This window comes from Macaca thibetana, chromosome 8 (genome assembly GCF_024542745.1).
Source record: "Macaca thibetana thibetana isolate TM-01 chromosome 8, ASM2454274v1, whole genome shotgun sequence".
Taxonomy (NCBI): Eukaryota; Metazoa; Chordata; class Mammalia; order Primates; family Cercopithecidae; genus Macaca; species Macaca thibetana.
The window spans coordinates 97,275,738-97,300,402 of NC_065585.1; the positions used below are offsets into that span (position 1 = coordinate 97,275,738).

Genomic DNA, 24,665 nt, shown 5'->3' on the forward strand with positions numbered 1-24,665 from the left:
TGCTACATATTGCTATGCTGATTTCCAAAAGAACTGTACTCAGTAAGACAATTACACATTTCAGCATACCCACTGTAACTTTGTCAGCATGTGTGTGTGCACACATAATTACACATAGAGTTGACATAGACATTTTGCCAAGATACTTTACATTTCTTTGATTAATAATGAGACTGAAGATTCCTTTATCAGTTGGGTTTTGGGCAACTTCTGAGGTGAGAATTTTTAGAAAAAAACCCCGACATTGCAAGTAACGATTATAGCTGAAATCAAAAAGCAGATTTTACCTTCATCCAAACAAAAGAAATTGTTGTATTTGAGTTTCTTAATAATATATGCTGTTTTTAGAAGCATCAACATTTGACATGACACAAATTGTAGTTTCTGGATAGGCAGTGTGTGTGGTGTATAGATGTGTGTTAAGTGTGTGTCGTGTGTGTGTGTGGTATGTGATGTGTGGTGTGTGTGTCACATATGTGTGAGTGCACCATACTATATGCATGCACACATCCACATGCCACTACAGTATTTGTGTTGTAACAAAAGAGAACAAGAAGTCAAGAGATGTATGTTGTAGACCTAGTTCTGCCCCAGAAAAGTTAATTACCTTTTCTGAATTTCTTTCCTCATCTGTAAGAATCTAGTTTTACGAATACCACACAGTTATCTAAAGAGGAAGTAAGAAAATAAATGTGAAAGTAGGCTGAAAAGTTATTTGACTTGCTTTTTTGTCTGTTAGATTTTGTAATGTGTTACTAGAGAAAGATATCCAAGGTATAAAACTGGGAGTTCATCATAGTTGCCAAAATGCCAGTCTATAAGTGGCACTCTCCTGGGCCCTAAAACCAAGTACCTTAAAACTTCTACCTTCTGCATAGTATAACAGCCCCCTGGAATAGAAACCAGAATACCTAGATGCCAGGAACGTCTTGATAAAATACAGATGTAGAAATACAGACTTAGGGGGATCTACTATGTCTCCTGCTTACCCACCTTGTAACTACACTCTCAGGAGGCCACGGACAGGAATTTCGGCCTGCATTGCAGATGCTGCCTCAAGGGCTTCTGGATTTCTACAAGAACAGGAATGGCTGAGGCAGCAGAGCTAAGTGTCCAGAGGCAAGAGGGTCTGGCTAACATAACAAGCTGAAGGGCCAAAGTGTGTGTAAGCTAGCCAGGTATTTGGGAGTGGACAATTAATGAGAGGGTTTGTAGGGCCAGAATAGTGAGAAAGCCTCAGACACTCTGATCTGATCTGTAGGCAGGTGACAGAGGCCTGGAGGGACATCCTCAACAGTCGCTGGTTTGATCGACATCCTCAAAAGCCGCTCTTCTCGCGTCTGACAGCCTCTCACTGCAGGAGTGGTTGGTCCTTTAAGGAAGAACACTTCCATAATATGGTAATCATGTAACAAGTCTTTCTTCTACCCATTCCCAAAGGATGTGCAGCTGCTTTTGAGGAGAAAAAGAAATAACTGGACTTCTCAGCACTTATTGGACACTGTCCCCGAGGACTCAACACCTCTGTGTCCTGATGGTGGGGTGGAAGCTGCATGGGAGTCAGACACAAATGGAGGCTGTGGTATTATTACCTGACCAGAATCTGGGTTTACAGATGGGATCTACACTCACACACAGGGAGAATTTCCACAGTTGTGTCTTGACCTATGCAGTGAGCATTGTTAGAATTCAACGGGCTCAAGAAAACCTTCTGAGCTTCTCTTCCCTGCCACAATAGCAACCGAAAGCAATATGGCATCTTTTAGAGGAATCGCCAAAATTAATGCCACTGTCAGAGACTTGAAAGGTTCAGGGTGGTGATTCCTACCACATCTCTTTTTTTGTGTGCAGGCCTGTGCAGAAGACACACAGGTCTTTTGAGAATAACAGTTGATTATAACAAACTCTATCAAGGAGAAACTCCAGTTGATCAAACCTGGTAGATCAAATCAATGCATTCCCTTATCTGGTGTGCAGCTACTGATATGACAAAAGTGGTGTGTGTTTGCGTGTGCATGTTTTCCTATCCCAATAGCAGGAAAACAGAAAGCTACTTGCTTTCACCATCTTGCCTGAGCACTATGTCAATTCTGGTTCTGTGCCATAACTCAGTCTATAGGAACCTCAATCATTTTACCAGCCCACAAGACATCATAGCATCACGCTGATAGGATTTGTTAGTGAGAAGTAACAATACCTGAGGATAGCCTGGTAAGGCAAGTATATGCAGGAGGGCAGAGAACACATACTCCAAAAATCCAGCTGGCTCCCAGGGTAGCCTTTTGAGTACTACCTTGATTTATTTACTGAGTAACCCATAAAGCTTCCAGTATTGAGTGGGACAAGAAAAAGTCCTCCATATGGGTTAGTATGGAAGAAGGCAAGCAACTTTGCCCTTGCCCCTGTGGCCAATGAACTGGAATACTCGAAGTCAAAACAGAATAGTGGAAAGTCCCAAGGTTTTGGGGTCACGCAACACTCCATATTGCAAATAACTATTTTCCTTTTGATACACACAGATTGACTTAATACTGGCTCCTAGTGGAGAATGAACAGGGGACATTTCACATTAGTTCACTGTGCAACTGTGGCTATGGAACCCACATGAACTGGGTGTTGAGGCTACAGAGAAAGACATGTCAAGGATACTATGTCCTCAGGTAAAAGTCATATAGATAGCATATTTAGGTGTGAACAGCATCTGAACCTAAGTTCCGTCAACAGGAAGCTTATATTACTGATGTGCCTACTCTTGTATCCTGCCATCCTTCCCTCAGCCCCCACCAGGGATCATGGGAAAGTCTGCATGACTAGTTGTCCGAGGAGCTGGTATCCAGATGGAGCAACACAATATGAGCAGCTGAAGTCGGCTGTTACAGCTTTGCAGCTTCCTTCACAGAAGGCCCTGACAGAGGAGCAGAGCTTCCCATAGCATGTCTTGGGTCCAGTCTGCCCAGAAGAGATGGCATGATCACACTGATTCATAGGCAGCAGCAACTACTAAGCTAAACCATTGGGAACACGCTTTAGGGGCACATACTATGGACCATCTGACTCAAGCTAAAGACAGCTTGCAGGCCAAGCCTCTACTCACAAAGAAATCAGAACACAGACGAAGGAGCAAGAAGACTGAGGAGCTGGCAGCAGGTGGCTGGGAAGAGGCATATGGGTGGATTTCCTGAACCAGGAGTAAGACAGAATACGGTGTCCATCTGAATGCTTACTGCAGAGGAGGCTCTCAGAAACCAGGTGGACATGAAAAATCACCCTATGAATGCTTGTCTCACTCTCTCCACAGTAGCCCAGAGGTTGCTCAGTGGGCTCATCAGCAAAGTGACCACAGTGGTAAAAGTACAACATGGGCAGCCTCCCTGCACAGAGCTCAGCTATTTCCTAACACAGTGGAGTGTCAACTTGCCAGGAACAACAATCGGTCTGGAGGGACCGCCTGATACATAACATCCGGTTAATTACACTCAATCACGACAGGATACCATTTTATCCTCACTAGAATATATACCTACTCGGGGTTGGTTTTGTCTTCACTGTCTGCCAGTAACACTGCATATGTCCTTCAACCCACTAGGTGATACATTTGGATATTTTAGGGCATGCAGACCATGAAATGGGTAGTAACCACTTGTAGAAATGAGAAGTCTAATAATTATGCATACTTCTTCCTTTCTCGGTGTGGCAAGTATATGTTTACGCATGTTAACTCATTTTCTTCCTCCATTTCCCCAGTTTTAGATAGGGTGTATTGGTGATACTAGCCTTGCAATTCATTCCATAGGTTACAGGATCCCAGAATTCTAAGACAGAACACTGCCTAAATTAGAGAAAGAAAGAAAGATCACCCTGAGAACCTGCACTGGTGGAGCTGACTGCAGAAACAAAGGAGATTTTGGGACTGCCCTCTAGGTAGAGCAAGATCCTCATTATTTCTACAGGGGAGAGCTGTATGATGGTGTAAATAAATTGTTGCTGCTGTTGTTTGAATATGTAAGGAGGTTGATACAGAACAGCCAAACATGCAGCTGCAATAGCAGCATGTGTGCTGAACTGTCTCCTCATCTGCATTCTATCATGTGTAACTGAGCTCTCAACTCTTGTAGCATTACTGTAAGAAACAAAGGAGGTACTACATTTGCAGAAATGGTTTGAGAAAGTACAGAAACATCCACAGAAGGCATAATTTTCCATTTTGTAGTTTAAGATTGAGAAAATGATGAGTCAGAAGATACATTCAATGTGCCAGGAGGGCAATATTCAAAAATAATAGAATTACACAGACTGAAATTATGCATAAGATATAGGCTAAGTATACATATGGTTGAGAAGTGATGGCAAAAAATTCACAAAAGGTAAAGGTTCGGAGAGAGTGAACACTAACATCTGTAGTAGGGAAGCCTGGGTGGCACTGCTAGTTTTGTCACTAGATTACCACAGATCAGTGCATTTGAAATGCTGCCGTATCATTTGATGGTCTCTATTTCTGAATGTCATGGTGCTCAATTGTCCACAAGTAGTTCAAATGTTTTAATGAAGCCAAAGTAGTTCTAGAGCTATTCCGAGGATTCAAGTCTGCTTGACAGGAGAGACAGAGAGAAAACCTGGAGTGGAACTATATTTCAGAGGCAACCCCAAAGCTCTAAGTAACTTTCTGAGCCAACACTAGTGCAAACAAACATCCATCATTTGGATGATACCAGTCTATATTCTAAAAGTCTGACAGTCATAGATTTTGCATGAACTTCTGTCCTTAGTTACATACCAATGTAGTACAGCCAAGAATCATGCATCAAGTAATGTGTTATGTACTCTTCATATTTTCTCTGCTTAGTATTACCAAAGCAATTTTCCATCAGTCAACAGGCATGTATTGAACGCCTCCAGGGCAGATAGCAATAAATGCTCACTGATCCACATAAATGGTTTTTACGGTTTCTTTCACTAAACAGTTAGAATTTCTGATACTGAAAGGTAACTGAAGGAAAATAGAGGTGTTTGCTTCTAGATGGTAATGAAAAACCCAGTGGTAGCAATTACAAATATTTTTTTAAATGAGCAAAATAGGTACATATCGCGACACTGTTTATTCAGTACGTCATCAAAAAGCTAAATGAAGAAACACTGAATTTGGGATCCAAATGAACCAGCTAGGTAAAGGCACGGCAATTACTCAATATAGATATAACATATTCTTAACATTATGCCTTTCTTTTATGGCAAAGACAATGGAGTATATCATATACTATGGACTGGTTGAACATAAATGCAAACATGTTAGGTCTAAGTTGGTATGGCAAACATACAAGTCTTGACCTGATAGATGTGACATTCTCTCCCTTAGGCAGCAAAGGAAAAGCCCAGAAAATAGCACAGAGTATCTAGCATATACCAGCAGTAACAGTCAAAAAAACTTGGTCCTATTTTTATAGTCAGAATATAGACAGTCTTCCTAGAGACTATCTGGATATGTTATAAACACTGAAAGTATTCATTGTAACCCATAACTTAACCAGTGTTTTGTATTACTGCTTTATTTTAAAACAAAAAAGCTATTTTTCAATAACGTTCTGGGTTGCTTTTAAAAATGGTGATTTGTATATTACAGTGTGTTAGATCATAGAAGAGCATATTTAACCTGGGTTGCTTTGATAAAGAAATTGCTGACCCAGTTATTTAAGATGGAACGTTTGCCAATGAGTGCCTTTGTTGCTCATTACCAGAATGATGCAAAGGAACTTTTAGATCAACTGGCCAACAATGTGCTTCCCTTTGGCCTATCACTGCCAAAACAAGGGAGAGACAGAGAGGGAAAGGCATCATCCGTCCTCTAGTCTTATAAGAAAACACACATCGGTCTTTTTCTTTGTTTCAACATTGAAAGCTATAGTTAATTCTTGACATTCTGTTTGTATTGATGTCATAGTCAATTCAGAAAAGAAAGCAGTGCTTACCTTGCTTACTTGCTCCTCTTTGGGTACCTCTAAATCACTCTGCTGTGCAAATGCATGCCTTCTTTCAGCAACGAAGCACTGCCACAATTCCCTTTATTAAACTAACATAATGAACAGGCTCTCCACATGAAGACTCTGCCTTAGGTAGTTTCCTTGCTAGCCTGTCTTTAGAGTGATGCCTGACAACAGCTGTCTAAAGAGCAGATGGACTGTAGACAGATACTCCAACCCCTATAAAACACTGTATTTACATGCAATGTCAATTTAAACTAAACCCTTTACTCTTGTAGAACTAATACTTCCATCAAGTCTTACCAAAAAAAATCAAGCAAAATTAAAAGCTACGGTTATGCTAAATGAAAAGTTGTAAAAAGTTTACTCTTTATAAGTGCGCACAGACATTCTCTCCAACAGACCAGGCTCAGTAAATTCAAATGACTGAAGTCATACAAGGTATCTTATTTGACCACAGTGAAATGAAATTTGAAATCAATAGCACTATGAAATTTGGAAAATTCACAAAGATGTGGAACTTAAATGGCACACTCCTAAATAACCAATGGGCCAATGAAGAAATCACAGGGACATTAGAAAATACTTTGAGATTAACAAAAAGGAAAATACAACAAAGCACAACTTATGACATCAAGCTAAAGCAGTGCTTAGAAGAGTATTTATAGTTGTGAATGCCTATATTAAAAAAGACAGACCTCAAATCAACCAAAACTTTCATCTTAAGAAACCAGAAAAATAAGAAAACAAAACCTAAAGCACACAGACGAAGAAAATGACAAAGATTAGGCAGAAATACATGAAATAGAGAATAGAAAACAATAAAGGAAACCAATGAAACCAAAAGATGGTTGCTTGAAAACACCAACAAAATTAACAAACTATTAGCTAGGCTGACCTAGAAAAAATGAGAGAAGGCTCAAATTGTGAAAATCAGAATGGAAAGAGGGGAAGCACTACCAAGCTTACAGAAAGCAAAGGGATTCTATAGCACACTAAAAGGAAATAAACTAAGCAACCGTATGCCAACAAATCAGAAAATGGAAATAAAATGGACAAACTTCTAGAAAGGCACAAACTCCCAAAACTGACAGGTAGAAATTAAAAATCTGAATAAATCTATTATGAATAAAGAAATTCAGTCAGTAACTTAAAACTTCTGACAAACAAACAAACAAACAAACAAACAAACAAAATTAGGCCCAGACAGCTTCAGTGGTGAATTCTACCAAATGTTTAAAGATAAATTAATAACAATCTTTTACAAACTCAAAAAAAAAAAAAAAAAAAAAAGAGTAGGGAACTCCTTCTATGAGGTCAGTATTACTCTCATAATAAAATAAAGGACATCACAAGAAAATTATAGACCTGTATCTCTTACGAATATATATGCAAAAACTCTGACAAAATGTAAGTAAACCAAATCCAGCAACACATAAAAGGGATTATATACCACAACTAAATGAGATTTATACCAGGAATGCTAGGTTGCTTTACCACTTGAAACTCAATTAACGTAATGGAATCATCTCACTAAGGAACAAAAGTCACAGAATCATCTAAATAGACACAGAAAAAGCATTTGACAAAATTTAATACGTTTTCATTTACAAAAATACTGTCACTGAAATAAGAGTTGGTTAAATAAGAGTTGGTTACAACTCAAAAGATTCACTGGGGTGGCCCTGTCTTATCAATGGAGAACATTACAACAGTCACCTGTAGCCCTATACCACTTCCCCTTCCCTGGGGTAAAAACATAAATAAATCATGCAAATGAATACCCTACTAAAAGATGCAGCATAAATTTGTCATAGATGGATTGAAAAATAAGAAGTATCTCACTTCACTCCTAAGAACTAGCAGGGCAAGCTGAGTGACAGTGAAAGAAATCCTTAGAAATGGGAAGTCTCCCTTGCTTTGAAGAGGGGAGGAGGAAGGTCTCAATCTCACATCCTAATAGCCATAGTAAAAGCCATACAAAGTGACATGCCACTTACTAGAAACACCTGTACTTCACAGTTTGTGAAAGACTTTCAGATATATAATCTCATTTGATCCTCACAAAAGCCTTGTGAAATCTAGTATCCTAAGCCCTTTCGTTTCAAATTATCAAATCAGAGACTAAATTGTGATTTATAAATCCCATAAATTCAATCAATATGAAGTTTGACAGTATAAACAGCTCCAAAGAGCAGTGAGATCTGCCCTCAAAGTGTTGATATGTATAAAGCCCTTAAAAGACAAGGGAGCGCTCATCAAAAGTTACTATTTTCATTGCTATGATTCCTTCTATTGGGTTCCTGACTTTGGTGAAGAAAACTACAACTGCAACTTCCCTTCACTCATTCCACACTTTATTAAGTGACTTCTTTGGGTCAGGTCACGTGTCAAGCACTCGGTCTATCTTCCCTTGTGGAGAATACTCCTATAACCCCAGCTATGGAAATCTGAAAACCCGTTCAATCAAATTACTCTGGAAATAGACAATCACAGAAATAGTTTGCTAACTTGATAAAGACGCATCGACATTTTTTTTTTTTTTTTTAACATGAAGCTGTACTTGATAATTTTCCAGGTTTCAAGTTGGGTATCAAAATTTGAGAGCCTTCTCTAGTAAAACTTGAACTCCACCCCATCCTCTCTCATACTCGCTTCTAAGAACGCACAGGAGTCACTTGACTGAAGTAGCTAGAATCCAGTGACACATACCACAGAGGTGACCAAGGTTTTCAGATCACAACCATAATGAACCTCAAAGTCTATACAGCTGGGACTGCTGATTTTACTCTGGGCCACAGATCCCTGTGACAATCAAATATAAAGGGATCCTCTTCCTAGAAAAAAGAGCATACACTAACCTTCACAGAATCCCTATCCCAGAGTTAAGACAATGACACTGTTCATCAATTCCTTTGTCTTATCTTTGGAGTTCAGCTTCTTAGTCACCTCCCTCAGAGATAATCTGTGCAACTACCTATCCTAAATGGGCCATCCATTCCTCTACACTAACTACTTTTGGGATGACACTCACCTCAAAGGGGCAGCAGAGGGAAATGATTTGGTGCTACACGGAGTATCTCTTCAGGGCTTATTAGAACCAAGAAAGGCATTTAGCCTGCCCTGTTTGGGGTGTGGACAGACTGCATATCTTACCTCTTGGGCTGCCATTTTCTACTAACTCTTGTTGACTGGCAGGAAATAAAAAAGTTGATATAAGCTGGATGACATAGCCTGTAAAGATTTTTAACAGACAAAAACAAACGAGGCTTACTTTAAAATAAGTAATTATCCCAAGATACAAGAATAAAATAAAGTTTTAAAAAGACAAACCCAAGCATAAAATAAAAGACACACATACACACACACACACACACAAGTCAAGTGGCTATGACTCCCTGAATGGGAAAGAGCAGGGTCTCTATAGCTGGGTCAGCAAGAATAGGGAAGCCCAGACCTGTCCCCTGACTCTGTGCACCACCCACTGTGGAGGGGCAGAGGGGCCTTTCCTTGGGGAGGGGGCAGCCAGCAAGTGGGAATTTTACAGGTCAGGATTGAGTAAGGAAAGGAGCAGAAACGCTTCTTAAAAACACAGCTGCCGAGATCACGCCACTGCACTCCAGCCTGGGCGACAGTGTGAGACTCCGTCTCAAAAAAACAAAACAAAACAAAACACAGCTGCCCATGAGGACTCAGCTGGGGAGGGGTATCAAATCCACAATACGAAGGTCAGAGGAATCAGGAGCTGCGCCCTCCTCCCTCATATCTTGCCAACTTCTCTTTATTTTTCAGGAAGCATCTCTCAAGTCTATGCCTGGGCTCAGTACGTAGTAGATAGGAGCCCTATAGAAACCTCTCTCCAAACACTTTTCACCTGTAGTTGCCTTGCTCGTCATTTCTCCCCTTCACTAGGTGGTAGAATGAGGAAAAGATCTGTGCCCCGGCACCTACAGCCTCAGAGAACATTTGCTCCATCCGTGTCTGCTGGCCCTGCACATGAGAATGCAAGCAAAGGCACCAGCTAGAGATGGTCTCATCTAGAAGACGAAGTCATGAGACTTTTTTTTTTTTTTTTGAGACAGGGTCTCGCTCTGTAGCCCAGGCTGGAATGCAGTGGCACATCTCAGCTCACTGAAACCTCCAGCTCCCGGGTTCAAGTGATCCTCCCACCTCAGCCTCCTGAGTAGCTGGGACTATAGGCACACGCCACCATGCTCGGCTCAGCCTCCCAAAGTGCTGGGATTAGGCCAGAAATGGAAAGATGTATACGAGTTTGAGGAGTCCCAAAGGGTACAAAAAATTAAAATGAATAAGCGTTTGAGAGATTTCAAAGCAGAGGTAAACACTGAGGGTGGAACTGCTCATGACAATATCAGCAACAGAAGGGAAGTAGGTACTTCAGGTACAAATACCTGCTGACCACGCTTAACATGTGCTGTACATAACCTGTAAACTGAGTCCTCACATGAAAACTGACAGATGCTAAGACATGAAGAACCATGCCAAAATATTTATTATTTACTCTGAGTAGAACAATATATGAAAAATATTGGCTTTGGTCTACATTAAAAGTGATATTATCATCTATTTGCAATTGAAGGCAGATCACTATCTTACCTAAAATGTAGCTGAATATTTTAAGGAAAAAAAGCAGAGACGAAGAACTCTACTACCTCCAGAGAGTTCCTCTTCAACAACTTCAAGTAGTCCTTTCTAGTCTTTTTTAAAACTCAATTATGTAGAGTCAACTTTGTCAATAATATAATCAGCCTGGTCACTCACATGGGCTGATCTCCCACAATTGTTTTCCTACCTCCAAGTTTTTTTTGTTTCTTTGTATTCATTCTGTCCATAGTCATTAAATACACATTGAAAACAAACACTGAGGAGGCCAGAAATACAGTGGTAAGCAAAACAGGTGCGCCCTGATGGAGCCTCCCAGGTTCAGGCGATTCTCCTGCCTCAGACTCCAGAGCAGCTGGGATTACAGGCATGTGCCACCATGCCTTACTAATTTTTCTATCTTTTTATAGTAGAGATGGAGTTTCTCCATGTTGGCCAGGCTGGTCTCGAACTCCTGGCCTCAAATGATCTGCCCACCTTGGCCTCCCAAAGTGCTGGGATTACAGGCATGAGCCAATGCGTCTGGCCAACCATTAGTCTTGGAACCTAGAGCTGCATTACAATTCTTAGTTTTTCACTTACCGTTATACATACAAATGTCCAATTATATCCCTCTTTTCCCAGATCTTTCTCATATAATACGAAACCTAAATGAAATGTAACGACCAGAATAGACCATTACACCTTATAGCAGTCATAACATTGTGATAGTGACCAAGAAGTCAGTCAGAAGACAGCAGCACCTCACATATACTCAACAGTAATATCACAAAGATAGCATTAGAGTGGTGATTTCTGTGCTGTCTTTCAAGAAAGAGCCTTCACCTTTTCTGCCATTACCACCATCACTATTCAACAGTATCATGATGGCAGCTGGCTTTGCCAATTATGTTGAATTAACTTTTCAATATCCCTTTTTGCTTTCATAACAAAGAGTGGTTGCTTTTATCAATAAGGTCCAGCAAGGTTAGTAAAATTACTATTAAAGCCTCTGAAGTTTGCACAATGACAAATCAAATCCATTCCCAATGAAGGGTTTAATCATTATAAAGGAATGAAGAAACCTCTCATAGAGCCTCAGGAATAGATGCTGAGACCCTTCTTGCTGACTTGGCTCATCTGGAGAGGAAGGAGAAGATGCTGTGCCTTTTCCAGACTCTCAGCTGTGCCTCATATAAACTCTGAAATCGAAGTCAGGCCACATTGGGAGCACACAGACTGCGCTGATCCCTGAGAACAGCGAGAACACTTGATCCCAGATTGTACACTTTCAGTTTATATGAACGAAGCTGTTCACCATGCTGACATTTGATGTCATCCATCAACTATCCACTAACACTATCTATTAGTGCAGAATGCTTGGAATTTCCTCGTTTTTGAAGAGCTGGAAAGTTTCAAGTACAGGCCTTACATTTTAACAAAATAGTACATGCTATTACTTTTAGGGATTTAGGACCTTTCCTCCTGGATTACTCAATTAGGACATACTCATCTAATCAAATACTTAACCCACACACTAAGAGACAAACATGTTTGTTTCTAAGATATAGCTTTTAAACAATTCCATGAACACTGTAGGGTAACATTTTAAATCAGGTTAACTGCTTTCCTCCCAATCTTTTACTTTAGACACTAAATCCATTTTGTCTTTTCCTTATATTCACCTCTAAATCTTCAGTGCCCAGCAGCACAGTATTCAACTGTGGCCAGGCTGGTCTCGAACTCAGGCAGGCTCTCATGAGTAGTGGATGGATACATTTTCCTTCATTAGGTAGATTTTAAACAGGAAAATACTGGTAAAATAGGGGAAGAAGTTCTCCAAGATATTATATTACTTTTTCTTTCACCCTGAGCCTCAAATAAGATGAATTCACCTTTTTTGGCTGGTGGTCCAATCTTTTTACTGTGATTCATTTCAAGCTCAACACTGAAGAAACTATTGTTCTCACAACACTATTGGACTCGAACTGTTAGTGTTCCTAGCTGCTGTTCAGTTCTTGAGCACAAGCTATTCTGCTTTGTAAAACTGGTAAGCCTTACTTCCCCAAACTTATAGTTCTATTAGTCTACAAGAACTTTCCACTAGAATGTGTAGCAAATTCCTTTCTGACAAGTTGCCCTGGGCCCCTCCCTTCCTGGTCTGAAAAGAGCAGGCTGGCTTCAGGCCACTCCCCAGCCCCTGCTCATGGCTGCTTTACCACTTGAAGGAGAACCTCAGCCACAGGATCAGGCACAGCTCTCCCTGCATTTCCCCCGACTGCCCCACTTTACTTGGGGAGTGGAATTCAGCTGTGGGCTATGCTGCTATGTTTATAACCTTGAGACAGAAGTTGCACCTGCTATGGGAGTCAGAGCAGGGGAAACCTTCTCTTATAATATACTTCCCAGCAAAGTAAGACAGAATGTGCTCCACATCCCTTTTCTTTCTTTCTTTTTATTTAGACAGAGTGTCTCACTCTGTTGCCCAGGTTGCAGTGCACTGGCGCAATCTCGGCTCACTCCATCCTCCGCCTCCCAGGTTCAAGTGATTCTCCTGCTTCAGCCTCCTGACTAGCTGGGATTACAGGTGCCCACCACCACCCGAGCTAATTTTCTGTATTTTTAGTAAAGACAGGGTTTTACCATGTTGGCCAGGCTGATCAGGAATTCCTGGCCCCAAGTGATCTGCCTGCCTCAGTCTCTCAGTGTTGGAATTACAGGCGTGAGTCACCGCACCCCGCCCCACATCCCTTTCTTTAAAATTTTTTTTTCACTGACTTTATACCACTTTTGGATGAGATGAGTATCTTCCTAACCAAAACAAAGAACAAATGGAAAAAAACAACTCAAAAGCAAATCATGTATTATTACCACAAGCTAAGAATGGCCTGGATGAGTAAGCACCTTTGCTAATTAAACACGGCTTCCAATTAATTCCTCAGAAATCAAAGTTATGTTCTGTGGTGAACATTTCCCTATATTCAACAGGTTTAGAGCTATAATCGTAGGTAAAGCATTCAGTTACACATTTTATAGCCAGTTTAAGAAGGTCCACCTGATGTCTCACTGCAATTACACTTTATGAACATTTTACTGGGATCTCCTTTTTGATCAACAGATGAGTATCTGTGAACACTGAGAAATGCTGCTACTTGATGGAGGAGAACCTTGAAGACTTAAACCACAGTGACCATGTGTTCATATGAACCCAAACTGTCCTTGCTAGGATGAATGTGGCTCTGCAGCACGGGCTCCCCAGTGCTTTGTTCCAGCACATGCTGCTCTTAGGCTCCTCACTTTCTGCAACCTCAGCTGACTTTTAAAGCAGTTAGTTCATCTACACTCAACCAAGAAATGAAACATAACCGAGGTCTGTCCTTCCTGCTTCTTCCATCTCTGTGAAGGTGCCACCATCTCCCAGTCAAGGCAGCCTAAAACTTCCAAGATGAAACTGTCACGCACAACCCCAATCCTCATCCTTGGCACTCTCAGAAGCCTGTCCCTTCTTGTGGCTGGTCAATGCTCCCCACCACGCTGTCACCACCCCACTAGTTGCTCCTCCTCTCACTGCCTTTTGCCTCCTCAGAGGCAAACCTCCTCAGAGGTGTGTTTGTCGCCAAGGCTGGAAGCCCAGCCCACCCTCAATTCATTCTTCACATTATTTCTGTTGGTTTTCTAAAACACAGACCTGATGCACGTCCTCTGGTACTCCTTGTGCTTTCCATACTGCATCTTTTCCTCACATGAAGTGTCAGCCCTTCATGCCCTGGGTGCTTCTAGCACTCTAGCTTCAACCTTCAACTCTAGCTTCAACCATACCACTTCCCCTTCAAATGTTCCACTTGGGTGAGTTATCCCACCCCTTGCTGCCCCTAATCCTGCAGCCGGCCCCTACAATTCCTCCTTCCCAGCTAAGCACAGCTGTCTTTCCTGGGGGCGCCTCCCCTAGGGCTCTGCCTCCCCATGCTCCCCTCTGAGCCCTGACAGGCTCCCCCTGCACCCTGCGTGGCAACTATCTACTTAAAGGACTGTCATTTCCACCAAGACCCTGAAATGGCTGCATCCTCAGCACTCTACACTAAAGATATTTACTGCATGAAACAAAGGATGAAAGTATGCCAGCAGTATAACTTTAAACTCACTGCCACTTTAATACTTACTGAGGGACAATCTGCAAGAAGCCATCATTTATTGAGCAGCAGCTTAAAAGTTTGGCTCTTTTATTCCCTCCTCTAGATAGCTTAAGGAATATTCCAGGACTAAATTTCTAAAATTACTTCTACTACATAAAATATTACAAATTACTATGAACAATAAAATAGCTAAAATTAATTGAGCATTGGCCAGGCACGGTGGCTTACGCCTGTAATCCCAGCACTTTGGGAGGCTGAAGCAGGCAGATCGCTTAAGGCCAGGAGTTCGAGACTAGCCTGGGCAACATGGTGAAACTCCGTCTCTACTAAAAATACAAAAATTAGCTTGGCACGGTCACCAAGCACCTGTAATCCCAACTACTCGGGGGGCTGAGGAAGGAGAATTGCTTGGACCCTGGAGGCAGAGGTTGCAGTGAGCTGAGATAGCACCACTGCACTCCAGCCTGGGCAACGGAGTGAGACTCTGTCTCCAAAAAAAAAAAAAAAAAGAAAAAATTATTGAGCATCTTCTATATACAGACTCTGGTACCAGACACTATGCTTCATTAAGTTTTTCGTAGCCCCTGAAGTGTTTTTAATCTCCATTTTACTCATTAGGAAACTATGTTCAGAGATGCTTAAAACTTTCCCATGATAAGAGGGCCAATAAATACTACAGAATCTACAATCTCACTGAGCTGTTATTCTGGCAGCTTGTACCAACAGATATTAACAGAAATCATCCTAATTAAACAGGATATTATATTTGTCCTCCTGTATTATTTTATTTCTGTATTACAGCTTCCTCCTTATAAGGAAATTTTTCTGAGGTGTCACTACCAGATATTGTTGTGCTTTTCTTGTTAACAGATCTGTTTCCGGGCAGAGTCCTGAGCCTTGGTGTTGACCGAGTCTCCTACTTTAACACAGCTTGCTGCTTCTCTTGCATACAGATTTGTGCACTCTGTGAATCCTGGTATTTTTCTAAGCCAATTAAAATCAATTTTTAAACAAGATAGGATGCAAAATAAACAAGCAAATAAATGAGAACTGGTGACTTAGATACAACCTTGGTTCAGCAAAGAATCAGAAGGACCAGGTTGGGGTGGTCTAGGCAGGGGTGGAGGGAGTCTCGGAGGCGGTGAGGTGAGAAAGGGGCAAGGTGTGTCTCAGGAGGAACAGAAGGCTACCTGTGGGGAACTGTGTGACTCACAACGGCACGACTGTGTCTTGCAACTTAACTGAATCAATCTGGACTATCATTTATTGAACTGCTGCTGTTTATTGGCCGCATGCTGGGTGCTTTCACATGGCATTTTCTTATCTCCTAATCGCCCTAATGAAGTAGCTGTAAACGCTGTGTCACAGCTGCGGAAAAGGGAATTTGTGGCTCATTGCCTGTCCAATCTCGATCACAAACTCAAGTGCTATCACTTAAGTGCTATGCCTTTTATTAAAATGAAATCAGTAACTTAAAAAATAGACTTTTCTTTTTCCAGTTATAATATTGTATCAAACCTCCCACAACTCTTCCACTGCTAAATTTGACTGGCTTTACAAAAAGGGGAGAGTGGCGGGGCGGAGGGGGGGAAATAGTGTATTGGTTTAGATAAAGAAATCTTAACCATTTACTTCTTATCTTTTGGGTCCATTTTATGTGTGTCTTCTTGGCTCTGGTACCAATACACTTATTATTTCCTCTCCTCTTCATAGTTAAAACTGAATGTAAAGTCAGCACCGCATTCTCTGAGTGATACAAAAGGCGAGAAACACGTAGCCTTTTATTATAATTCTTTTACAGAAAAGAGTTACATTCAAATCCTTAGGTACATACAAGGCTACCAATTACCTAAAGATTATCAAAGTGATATTTTACTTGCAGTTTTAATTGTAATAAAAATTATTCTTCAAATTAGTGCATGGCTTTAAAGATCACTGCATGATCTTCGGATTATTTTAATTACAAAATAATGGTCTGACACACAACTATTCCTCAATATCTGTTTCTTTACATGAAAGGTAGGAAAGAAGTTAAAAATAAAGTAAGTTTGAGACCAGACATCTTTGCTATCTTTCATGACTACACTCTAATCCGAGCATGCTCTGGGCCCAGCAGGGGCCCAGAGCATGCCCTGGGAGAACAGTGAATTGAGGGCAGGGTGTGCTACCAGCCTGTTTTCCTAGCAGATCTGCTAATCCAGGAGAGAAGGGACCAGTGCAGGTATACGAACTCAGCTACATTCATCTTCTGAGCTGCATGTGAGGACAATATTGCTGTTTCAAGTGGTACAAATAAAAAGCTTCCTTTCCCAACACACACTCTTTTTTTTTGGAGACAGAGTCTCGCTCTGTCACCCAGGTTGGAGTGCAGTGGTGTGATCTCGGCTCACTGCAAGCTTTTCCTCCCGGGTTCACGCCATTCTCCTGCCTCAGCCTCCGGAGTAGGTGGGACGACAGGAGCCTGCCATCACGCCCGACTAATTTTTTGTATTTTTAGTAGACACGGGGTTTCACAGTGTTAGCCAGGACGGTTTTCGATCTCCTGACCTCGTGATCTGCCCGCCTCGGCCTCCCAAAGTGCTGGTATTACAGGCGTGAGCCACCGCACCCAGCCTCCCAACAGACTCTCTTATTTGTCCCCTGTCATCTTAGTAGGTGAAGAAAACCTATGAAACACTTCCAGAACATCAAGCTGCTTTACCAGAGGTCTAAAGGAGCTTAAAGCAACATAAGAGAATTGGCTTTCCATAACTTTGTTTTTTTGAAACTACTGGGAAAAATGACAATAGATAAAACCCAAGCTGACCTAAAAGCCAAAGAATTAAATGTTAATTATGGCTTAGCCACAGATGTAACTACTTTCAGCAAATCAACTACAGTTAAAAACTCTGTACTCTTATCTGTAACATGAAAATAACAAATTCTACTGACATTCTACAAAAGAGGGCAGGTAATAAATTCTCTGTTGGACTGAATTCTCATTTCTTAAATCAATTCTTTAAAAAAGCTTAGGATTCTCGATGTTGGAATAAAATCAAACAGGTGTTTCATCTTGTTGACACAGAAAAATCTCTGAAGCCAACTTTGAAAAGGGAAGAAATTGAGAACTCCATTTTCATATTACTGACTTGTCTGAAGGAGAAAATGTGCCAGACGGCAGCTTGATAATTTCACAGATCTCCTAAAGGCAAAGAGCTGCCACCAGAAAGAGAACCAACACTCAGAACTACTCCTGAGAGTGCGATGTTGTGACTGGGGCTAGAATAATAGGCACTGGCATTCCCACATTCTTACCCTTTGCATTATTCTCACAAGATTGTATCTCTCAAAGAGCTAAAGATGGCATACTTATAGAGAAAAATTATTAGGTAAGCCCAAAATAAACAAGACATTCATTTTCAAAATACTACTTCTGAATTTTCAGAATACACATGGGTATTCTACACAGAATTAAAAGACCTATTTTATGAGAACTATACTCCATAATATGCTGAGGATTCATGGTCAAATATATAGAAAGAAGGACCTCCACTTAGCAATCATTCATCAGACAGGTTTGATATTTTTCCTTTTGGTCAGTTTTTTTCACTCAATAAGGAATGCTGAAGGGATTCTAGATAGCATGACCACACAGGTTGGAAAGAGAACTCACCCACGTGAGAACAACTGGAAGCCCAGCGATCATGCCTGCTCGTGTTCTCCTTGTCTGCTTGGCACTAATTTAGCAAGAGAGCACTACTGTTGAGTGAACACCACCCACCTCTCCTACTGTAAGCCCTCTGGCCTATAAGTTGTGGATGAGAATAAAAACTTTCCAACCATTTGTGTCTTAGCTGGGGTAGGAAGATCCACTGAACCATGTATTTTCATAGGTGCAAATACTAGCATACGAATTCCCATTCTCCTCTGGGGTTCTCACAAATCAGTTGGGATCTAATTTATAGATCCTGTGAGAAAATATGAAGACTATACGGCTACACTGGTCTTGCAAAGCCAAAATTTCCACTTAAGCCACAAATCATACTTGCCTCACTCCAGAAGCTCATAGTGTAGAAAAAAAGGCAGACATGCAACCACAGATCCTATTGAATGTGCTAAAATAGATGCGTGTGGAAGGCCCATGGTGCCACGCAGAACAGAGGGACCAAGTATGTCCAGCGTTGGGAAAACGATGGCAGTGAAGGTACAAAGAAAAGGAGCAGAAGAATTATGAGCTTTTCAGGCAGACCAGTGGTGGGAACGGCTACTCCAGGAAGAATTAACAGAGCCCACAAAGCAAGGAGACACGATGGGAACCCTAGGTGGTCATAATAAGCCCTTATCATTTTGAGAACAAGCCAAGTCAAAGGCCACCTCTATCCTAATCCTTTGCCTTTAGCTTATAGATTATGTTGAAAAAAGAAAATAAGCTAGAAAATGTAAGGAAAACCTTCATTCTAGCTGGGACATGTGTGGGTGTAGCGTATTATGCTTCTACGCTATGAACTCACGGAAGACAGAGAATATGCTTGCTTCCAAGACCTTGTAAGATAGAATAAATCTGTATTAAATTATAAAATATTTTGTTCATATATATAATTAACCTGATGGGTGTGTTATGTGTCCAAAAGCACGAGTGTGCTAAGTGGTGTGTTCTTCCAGGCGGCAGCCCTGGAGAGAGTGCAGGGGCTGGCACAGCCTGACCATCCAGGCAATCGCAGGTTGTACTGAGGCCAGTAACTCAGGGGTGTGCTGGTTAACACCCAACCCCCAGAAGACCACCGCCAGAAAGGAAAGATTTTCTTAAGCAGTGAAACTGTTTGCTTTTCCAGTCTTTACCTTTGTGATAAAGAATACAAATGGACCCACTGAGAGGCTGCATTAGATATGAAGCATTCCATTCATTCAATAATGTTTAATATTTAACCATAAGTTTATTGCTCTAACTGTAAAGTTCTTACTAGGGCTTCAAAGCTGTATCAAAACTATCTTATACCTCTGACAAGTAATTACTTGGGTTGTTGCATCAAAATTACTTATTTTGAGGTCAGTGATGTCTAGATTCTCTAAAGTAAATAAACTGTGCTCTAGGTAGAAAAAGTACAGTATCCTCTCAATAACTCACATTCTTTCAGAAACAAAATAGCACATTTCACCTCTACGACTTCACTTAGTTTACACTGCATGTGTGATATCAGCAGTGTTTTACTTGATCCTTGAACACCTGCAATACTCTGCAAAATTATGTTACAATAATCTGAAGAATTTCTCCTGGGCCCCACTGGCCCCTGAACCCAGAACACTCTCCTGGAATGTTGGTCATCTCTCAACAGAGTGTCCACCCTTCAGGTCAATCAGACACAAGCTCTCCACCAAGCCTTCTTGAGTTACATGATCAGACCTTGCAGGGAGACAGTCATCATCCCAATCTCTCCTAGGACAGAATGTGAAGGAGGGGTTAGCCCCAGAGCAGCAGACTTGTACACGGATGTCTGCAACAAGCTGCAGCTTTGTTCAATACGGCAAGGCCTTGACTGCAGCCTTCCTGTGCAGCATTTACTACTTTCAGGGAGACTATATAGAAAATGGGGGAAGATACGGAATAACTCTGAGGGTTGCTGCAAGGTTAAAGGAGATTCAGGAATTGGGCACTGTACTGGCATACAGTGAACATGAATGTAAAAGTTTGCAATCACCACTCTTATACTATTTATAAGTCTAATAATTAATCAGTTGGAGCATAACTGGCATTTTGGAACCTTGTGCACTCACAGACATTACAATAAAGGAATTATTGCCCTTAATTCAATATACCCATTCCTAATATGAGAACTAAGTTTTACTAAATATTTTATTGTAAACTATTTAGTTTTACTAAATATTTTATTGTAAATGTACTACACAAGTATGAATTTGGGTTACAAAACTAATTTATGAACTGAAACAAACACCAGAGAAGAAGTAGCCAATAATAACTTTTAATTGCTCCCTTCTCTTTTTATATCCATTTTTATTGTCATAAAACATATCATCATTTTGACCATTTTAAGTGGACTATTCTGAGGCATTAAGTATATACATGATATTATATATAACCTTCAACATTATCTATTTCCAGAACACTTTCATTTCCTGAACTGTTTTCCTTGGTAATTGTGCCTTCTTATATTTCCAGCAGAAGTGCAAAAGCATTCCAATTTCTCTGCATCTTTGCCAACAATTTTTATTCTCAGTGGTCTTTGATCAAAAAGTGGTATCTCATTGTGGCTTTGATTTGCATTACCCTAATGACTAACGATGTGGAGTGTTTTTCATGTGTTTACTGGCAATTAGTATATCTTTTTTGGATAAATGTCCATTATAATCCTTTGTTTGTTTTTGAACTGGGCTTTTTTTTTTTTTTTTTTTTTTTTTTTTTGGACATTGAACTATCAGAGTTCCCTATATATTCTGGATAGTAATCCATTAGCAGATACAAAATTTGAAAATCTTTTCACACTGTATGGGTTGACTTTTCACTCTTCTGAGAGTGTTTTTTGATGCAGGAAACTTTCAAATTTTGATAAAGTTCAACTTATCTATTTTTCTCCTTTGTTGCCTGTGCTTTTGGTGTCATATCCAAGAAATCACTGCCAAATCCAGTGTCATCAAGACATTCCCCTATATTTTCATCTAATTGTTTTATAGTTTTGGCTCTTAAGAGTTTCAGTCTTTAACCTATTTTAAGTTGATTTTTGTATATGGTGTAAAACAAGGGCTCAATGTCATTAATTTGCACAGGGATTTCCAACTTTCCCATTTGTTGAAAAAGACTGTTCTTCATATTGAATGATCATAGTGCCCTTGTCAAAACTCACTTCATGGTCAGGCGTGGTAGCTCAGAACTGACCAGCAGTTTGGGAGGCTGAGGTGAACAGATTACCTGAGGTCAGGAGTTCGAGCCTGGGCAACATGGTAAAACCCTGTCTCTATAAAAATACAAAAATTAGCCAGGCGTGGTGGTGGGTGCCTGTAATCCCAGCTACTTGGGAGGCTGAGGCAGGAAAACTGCTTAAATCTGGGAGGCAGAGGTTGCAGTGAGCTGAGATCGTGTCTCTGCACTCCAGCTTGGACGGCAGAGCAAGATTCCATCTAAAAACAAAAAACAAAAAACAAAAACAAAAACAAGAAACAAAAACGAAACTCACTTCACCATATATGTAAGAGTTCTTATTTGTGGGCCGTCTAATTCTATGCCATTGATCTCTATCTCTCTCCTTATACTATTACCCTAGTGTTCCGTTGTTGTTGTTGAGACAGTCTCGCTCTGTCACCCAGGCTGGAGTGCAGTGGCACCATCTCAGCTCACTGCAAGCTCTGCCTCCCAGGTTCACACCATTCTCCTGCCTCAGCCTCCCGAGTAGCTGGGACTACAGGCGACCGCCACCACACCTGGCAAAATATTTTTTTGTATTTTTAGTAGAGATGGGGTTTCACCGTCTTAGCCAGGATGGTCTCGATCTCCTGACCTCATGATCCGCCCATCTTGGCCTCCCAAAGTGCTGGGATTACAGGCGTGAGCCACTGTGCCTGGCAAGTACCCTAGTGTTTTAATTGCTGTAGATTTATATTAAGATTTGAAATCAGGAATTGTGAGTCCTACATATTTGTTCTTCAGTTTCAAAATTATTTTGGCTACTTGAGGTCTGCTGATAGTCCATAGGAATATTCGAATAGATTTTCTACAAAAATGCTGTTGGAATTTTGATAGGGATTGCATTGAACCTGTAGATTGCTTGCTAGGATACTGGCACCTTAACAATATTAAAGCCTGAAATTCATGAACATGGGATGCCCTTATATTTATTTATGTCTTCCTTAATTTCTTTCAGCAATGTTTTGTAGTTTTCTTCTTTACCTTTTAAGTTCAGGGGTACATGTACAGGTTAGTTTTATAGGTAACATATAATAGAAATTTGTTGTACAGATTATTTCATCACCCAGGTATTAAGCCTACTACTCATTAGTTATTTTTCCTGATCCTCTTCCTCCTTCCACCCACCCTCCGGTAGGCCACCATGTCTGTTGTTCCTCTCTATGTGTCAAGGTGTTCTTATAATTTAGTGCCCACTTATAAGTGAGAACATGTGGTATTTGGTTTCCTGTTCACGCATTAGTTTGCTTAGGATAATAGCCTCTAGCTCCATCCACGTTTCTGTAAAATCATGACCTAATTTTTTTTTTTTTATGGTTGCATGGTATTCTGTAGTATATACATAGCACATTTTCTTTGTTCAGTCTACCGTTGATGGGCATTTAGGTTGATCCCATTTTTTCGCTATTGTCAACAGTGCTACAACAAACATGCTTGCCTGTGTCTTTATGGTAGAATGATTTATATTCCTTTGGGTATATATACCCAGTAATGGGATTTCTGAGTCAAATTAGAGTTCTGATTTTAGCTCTTTGAGGAATGGCAATGCTGCTTTCCACAGGAATGGCAATATTGTTTTCCACAATGGTTGAAGGAATTTACACTTCCACCAACAGTGTACAAATGTTCCTTTTTCTCCACAACCTTGCCAGCATTTGTTATTTTTTGACTTTTTAATAATAGCCACTCTAACTGGTGTAAGACGGTATCTCATTGTGGTTCTGACGTGCATTTCTCTAATTATAAGTGATGTTTAGCTTTTTGTCATATGCTTGTTGGCCATATGAATGTCTTCTTTTGAAAAGTGTCTGTTCATGTCATTTGCTTACTTTTTAAAGAGGCTTTTTTTTTTCCTTGCAAATATGTTTAAGTTCCTTATAAATGATGGATACTAGACCTTTGTCAGATGTGTAGTCTGCAAAATTTTTCTCCCTTTCTGTAGGCTGTTGATAGTTGTCTCTGTTGATAGTTTCTTTTGCCGTGCAGAAGCTCTTTCATTTAATTAGATCCCATATGTCAATTTTTTCCTTTTGTTGCAATTGTTACTGGTGTCTTCAGAATGAAATCTTTGCCTAAATCTTATGTCTAGAGCGGTGCTGCCTGGGTTGTCTTGCAGGGTTTTTATAATTTTAAGTTTTACATTTAAGTTTTTGATCCATTTTGAGTTGATTTTTATATATGGTGTAAGGAAAGGGTCCAAGGCTCAATCTTCCACATGTGGTTAGCCAGCTATCCCAACACCATTTATTGAATGGAGTCCTTTTCCCATTGCCTGTTTTTGTCAGCACTGTCAAGGATTAGATGATTGTGGGTGTGCGGCCTTATTTTTGGGTTGTTTATTCTGTTCCACTGGTCTGTGTGTCTGCTTTTGTACCAGTACTATGCTGTTTTTGTTACTGCAGCCCTTTTGTATAGATTGAAGTCAGGTAGCATGATACCTCCAGCTTTGTTCTTTTTGCACAGGACTGCCTTGGCTATTTGGGCTCATTTCTGGATACATGTGAATTTGAAAATAGTTTTTATTAGTTAAGTGAAAAATGTCATTGGTAGTTTGATAGGAATAGCATTGAAATCTGTAAATTACTTTTGGCAGTATGGTCATGTTAATGCTATTGATTCTTCCTATTCATGAGCATGGAATATTTTTCCATTTATTTGTGTCATCTCTGATTTCTTTGAGCAGTGTTTTGTAGTACTCATCTAGAGATCTTTCACCTACTTGGTCAGTTCTATTCCTAGGTATTTTATTCTTTTTGTGGTAAGTGTGATTGGGATTTGCATTCCTGATTTGGCTCTCAGCTTGATGGTTGTTGGTGTACAGAAATGCTAGTGAATTTTGCACACTGATTTTGCATCCTGAGACTTTGCTGAAGCTGTTTATCAGCTTAAGGAGCTTTTCGGCCAAGACTATGGGGTTTTCTAGATAGAGGATCATGTCTTCTGCAAACAGGAATACTTTGATTTCCTCTATTCCTATTTGGATGTCTTTTATTTATTTCTCTTGCCTGATTGCCCTGGCCAGGGCTTCCAATACTATGTTGAATAGGAGTGGTGAGAGAGGGC

At 40.5% G+C, this 24,665-nt stretch overlaps 1 protein-coding gene across 8 annotated transcripts in view; it reads right to left on the bottom strand.

Moving 5' to 3' along the window:
* Window positions 1–24,665, bottom strand: part of SPIDR (scaffold protein involved in DNA repair) — a 480,217-nt gene that overhangs the window by 229,714 nt on the left and 225,838 nt on the right. The gene's annotated exons all lie outside the window — the stretch shown is intronic.